This window comes from Ostrinia furnacalis, unplaced genomic scaffold, assembly GCF_004193835.3.
Source record: "Ostrinia furnacalis isolate ACB-3 unplaced genomic scaffold, ASM419383v2 OfSCF7657, whole genome shotgun sequence".
NCBI lineage: Eukaryota > Metazoa > Arthropoda > Insecta > Lepidoptera > Crambidae > Ostrinia > Ostrinia furnacalis.
Genome location: NW_021137896.1, coordinates 195,823 through 201,822, shown reverse-complemented (window position 1 = coordinate 201,822; position 6,000 = coordinate 195,823).

Genomic DNA, 6,000 nt, shown 5'->3' with positions numbered 1-6,000 from the left:
CATAAGTTAGGCGTTTATGAGGATAATTGGCGCCATTAAGGCAGAGACTAGACCAATTTCGGTATGACTATCGTATACCGACCGATATAAACGCTGTTTTAAACACGCTTTTATTAATAAGTATATCTGTCGCAGCTTTACTGCAGGGGCAGACTAACCTAGTCAATAAGTGTAGGTTTTGTCCAAATTGTAAGCAAAACCACCGGCGAACCGCTGATTATACCTATCACATTTTCTTAACCAATAACTTTCCGGACAAGTTTAATTTCGTTGTAGGCGGCCATTTATTTACGAGTAAGTTACAGAAATAGTTTTTCAACCTTGTTTTACTGCAAAAATACAGCTTTTTATTTCAAAAACACTGGTTTGTTTGCACATTTGGCAAAACATTGTGGAAACACGCACAAATGTCGCCTCGGTGCTAGTCGGTGGAGAGGCGACCATTAACTCCAGTTTTTCATTGGAATTAGTAATAAGACATTTGACATGCCCTCTAAGATCTCAAAAGGTGCACATTTATCAGCATTACACACGTGTTGCATAAGGCCAGCTCTACACATTGGCCCATATGTTGATTCCAACGCCACTTATCGTGTTCCGCGTGTGGTTCTGGAAAATAGCTTGTCCCAACATTGGCGCCAATACTACATATTTTAAGATCCACGCGTTTGAACGAGTGGTGTTGGGACCCATGTTGGGGCCAACATGTGGAGCCGGCCTAAAGCACAGATACTCGAGCACAGATTCAAGCCTGCGATTGGTTGAATCAATTTGACCACACAAAATTCAATCTATTCTTGAGTGTAGATTCTAACTTGAGCGTCATTTAAGAATACGGGCCGAAGTTACCATTTCGAGCTTAATGTTTCGACATAAAGCTCAAAATCGAATCTTACATGATAGGTACACACGTGAATGCTCATACATTGTGGACCTTTAACCAAAATGCCATTAAGGCGATACCCAGTGGTTTAATTATTTAAATGACACTTCACTGACTTCAATTAAAAACTGGAGGTAGATAATAAGAACGTTAAGTCTGTAAATATAGACGAAAATCAACTCACGTTCGCTTCCATATTGTCATCTGTAAATATTAAGTTATGTAGCGGTAATGTCTATTTTTATAATTTTGTACTCGTTGAATGATTTTAATTTTCCTATGATTTATTTAATTTGTGTATTCTCAAATTCAGAGTCTACACTTTTCAGTTTTAATTTTTATTTACAAGCTTTTTACTGTTAGAAGGGCATTACTTTCAATTGCAATTAACTTTCTTCGTGACTGGAAATTAGTGGCGGAGCCGTTAAAGGGAGGTAGTCTAGGGTTATTCTGACAGATATAACCTACCGTCCTTATTTAACCTTTTCCAAGATATTTTTACTTAAAAAGTGTAACCAAAAAATCGTTCAAAAATTTTCAAATAGTAATAAATCCTAATAAATGTGATTTTGGCCTACTTTGTTTTGTTTTGCAACAAAGATATTCTAAATAAAATAAATAATATTAATTGTTAAATATTTGTAACTGTCATTGTTTTATGCAAAAACTGCTAAACAAAAACGTAAATAAGGACGGTAGGTCTCATAGTGATATCTGTCAAAATAACCCTAGACTACCTCCCCTTAACGGCTACTCCACTTATTTCCAACCCTGTAGAATTAAGTTAATGTTTTGGCATATTTTGGAAACAAAAACTGTCAAAGTGTCAACTAATTCTTCAAAAAAGTGATAATGATTGAAACAATGCTCTTGTTCTACATTTTTTGCTTGTATACATGATGGATGGATTTTCAAGACGTCGCAGAGGCTGCCAATGAAAACATTATGAGACTGTTTTTTCACCGTCGCGTTATAACATTCAGAAACAGTTTAGTTTATAGTTTTAAAGCACTTTCTCACGTGACGTGTGAAATCCCCCAAATAATACCCCATACACTGCTGTGGGACAATAATAGTAGTAGTAGCAAGAAAATAGTCACTACAAAATCTGTGATCTGCACCTATCTTCAAAAATTTAGCAACCGTCTTGTAAAAACTTTTATCTGCAGCTACAAGAGTAAAGGCCCCCATGCATTAGGCGACCAGGCCGCGTCGCCAGGTCGCTGCGGACAACGAAATAAATGTTCAGCCAAACCAATACGATCAGACGGCCGCGTGCGTCTGATCGCCATCGCTGCACGCCGGCTGATCGCGTTGGTTTGGCTGAACCTTAAACGAAACTTGGTCGCGTGGAGTGGCCGTGTAATGCTTACATACCACGAATGAAATAGTTGGCCGCCAGTCCTTAAGCGCCGTCTTAAAAATCATTTCTTCGTAAAGGTCCTATTTCATTTGTTATATATTTTTAGGATAATTCTTCTGCTATTTTTTTTAAACTTCTTATTTTCTTTACAGGACTCATATCAAAATCTCAAGAAAAAAGTTTATCGCAATTTGGCCTGTAAGATCTGATCGGCAATTTATTGTGATTTTATTTCTTAGATTTTGATACGTGTATCTGACTCTGGAGTAGTAGAATTAACCTGTTATTAAGTAACCAATAAAATAGGACCTTGATTTATTGTTGTTATCTAGTAAATTACAGGAATTTAATGTATAAGTACGAACGTAACACTCTGCATTTGATAAAATTAATTAGATAAATGTTTTGGGACCCAATAATTAAAATAGCTCTATTGCTTTTAAGTTTTCGTTTATTATTTTCTTGATATTAAGGTTTTATGTACTTTTAAGTGTACATAGTTCCGACTTACTTATTTTATAAATTATATAGGTTGTTAATTCATTTATTTCTATTCCTGTTAGAAGTTAAATGAAGAGTGTTGCGTTTGATATTAAGAGAGAGATTATTGTATAAGTCCGGACAACAGGAGGTACTCAATGGAAGGGTTTATTTACATTGTCCCCACCAGGCTTGTCCGTACTGGTGGGAATTTAATTAAATAATTAAAATTTATATATTTTATTCCCATTGTCCCCGCGTTGACCGGATTGACCGGAGTGGGGACAACGGGAATTAACAAAATAATACATTTTAATTATTTAATTCCACTGATGGGGACAGCGGGAATAAACCACTGGAATCATCATATTTCGAAGATTCGTGCTCGTTCGTTGGTTACGCAATCACATTCTTTCGCGAACCGAACAGATTTAGTTACCTAAAGTAAATCTAAACACTAGGCAGATACGCATTCGAGTCTAAATTCACTTGCTCTAAATTTCACGCGCAACGAATGTTCGAAAAATGTTAGCCATCCGTGAGTATCCTCTTCGCATACACTTTTGATAATTTTATTATATATTTCAGTTCTTGTTTATTTTTCTTACATTTGGTTTTATGAAATTTTTATTTACCTATTAAATATTTTTTGACATTTTCCATATTCTTTTAATTACACGTTTTATATTAGTTCTTTAAATTACACATTTTTTTACCTTTTCATGCAAGATTCCAAGTATTTACGTTTATTTTGTTTTCTGAAATGGTGAGTGATTCCTAGTAGATTAATTATGCACAAGGAATTGAAATATGAATGACTATACTGAGAATTAGGTAAGTTATGTAATGTATTAATTTTAAGCTTTTAAGCTCTTAACAGAAAGCCGAATGCGATGTTACGCGACGGTCGCTTACTGTTTGAAAGCTTGCTTGTATAATATTAATTAAGGTAGTATTAATTTAGGATTAAGGCCGGGGTAATCTACCCTTTAACTGGCTGCCTCAGGGCCCAGGCCTATGTTGATAAAATCAATACAAGTTGTGGACACTGGTGGTGGTCATTAAAACGTTAGCTTACCGTGGCTCGGGAAAACAACGGGGAAAAAAAACAACGATGCATAAAAATATTCACGATGAAATTACTGGAATAGAGAGTCAACATCTAATCTCTCACTGAAGGTAGGCGACGTCTAGCTAAAGCTTGGCACGTTAAAGTATTTTGGTTCGGCCATTATGCTACTGCCTCGCTGTGCTGTTCGCCTGCCTTACTTAGTTAGTAGTCATACGCCCGTATTCACAAAAGATGCTTGCTTAAGTGAACGCAGCGTTGAATACAGCTCTGTGGTTAGTTCGTGTGAAACCTTGTGCGTCTACGCGCACTGTGAGACTAGTAATGTGTAGTAATGTTTGTGAATACGGGCGTTAGAGTAGATATTTGTTTTAAGTTTAATCTAAGGGCAGGTATGCATAGAATAGAGCCGACGCTTCCGATCGCTGGGTTTACTAGGCAGCGAGCTATCGCTTTGTTTTCAAAACGGTTGTGTTCGCAAAAATAGTAAACAGCTGCGGTACAATAATTGATGTGTCCACGTGGGAATGTGTCTGATTGAAAATGTGTCCCGTTGAAATTGTGTCTCGTTGGAACTAAATCGAATTTTCTCATGTGTCGATATAGCGCTCTTTGGGTGCACGCGATGTATACGAAAATTGAGTTCAGATTCATTGGCGACGGCTATTTGCTTCTGCGTAAACCTGGCTTTAGATGCCCGCCGCTGGACCGCCAGCTAAGTACTGCATTTACTAAATTAGTTAAGGCAACAGGACAGATGATCCTTAGTTTATAGGTAATCGGACAGTCTTCCATTTGGCGTACGTAGTGTTTGGACAGTTTTTATCAGTATAAAGCACTCGATAACACCTCTTCACTTTACCTATTGTGCACATTGAAGTACCTGTTTAGTTCACAGCAAACCACTTCAAAATCTTCAATATTATTCAGTCCGACACTCTAAATTTGTAGTTAAACACACTGTCCAAATGTACCTAATTGGTTTTTTAGTTCTTTCTTAGACACACCGAAAACAATGCTCAATAAAGGAATATTATTTTTTAAGTTACAAGCTTTTCTTCAGATCTTGTATTTGTACGGATAAACACTGTGCTCGCTGTCCTTTCTGTAAATAGTTCTTTTAGCTGCTAAACCGTAAGAGGGTAACATAGCTTCTTCACCACCATCGTGTATCATTCGGGCTTAGCCACCCATCTTAAACGTTGTTATTAAACTTGTTAGATGTTTATCAAAGATGTAAAACACAGTTACACCACTGGATATACGCTGTATTGTGAGTGAATCAAGTGTTGCGACATTCAGACAACTGCACTTGGGACTACCTCAATAAAATTGCCGTACTGAGATTCTTCGTGGTGTCGGTTCGCATAGAACATTGGATGGCACACAGTGGATAATATGTTAATAATTATGTTTACTGTGTGTTATTTATGCCCATGCGGTTAAGTGCTGGAGTGTAGTACATCCCATACTACCAGTAAGCCACGCCATGGAATCGGTCGCGTGCGGTGTTTGATTCACTTTCAATCTTGACCTACTAAGACACGACGCAGTGATACTGGAATTCCTTTAGTGAGGAAACAAACTGCCAGAATAACAACAATTGCCTTATAAAATAACTTTTAGGCTTATCGCGTTGATATTATAAACGTATTGACGCAACCACGGATTTGATTAGAATAATAGCTATCACCAGCATTTGAAGCAGTTTTCAGATTATTTAAACATAAAATATTATACATTTTATTAGTTCCATTTAAGCCAAAAAAATATTTTCTTTTAGGATGAATGCTTCAGTGCTGGTGATCTGAGATTCTTAAGCTAATGCTCAAGTAGCGTTATCATGATTAGCTTGTGGCGACGAACGTAATTGATAATAATTATAGCGTAATTTTTTCATAGTTTCTAAGTACGTGTATACCCTAGAATATGTATGTTTCGGGAGCTATGTAAAATGTTCCTTACCTATTTAAAACATTTTGCCGTTTTGAAATTCAGGTTATATCGATAGGAATTGTTTCTTCTCCTCAATCTATTATTACTTTTATTAAATTCCTTTTTTTGTAGTTCATGATTGGAATAGAATTTACTTCAAAATTGTTTTAAAACGTTTATTATGGCTATTATTCGATATTATTATTATACGTCATTATTATATTCAAATTGATTTCAAACTTGTATTAATATTATTGTATATTGATGTTT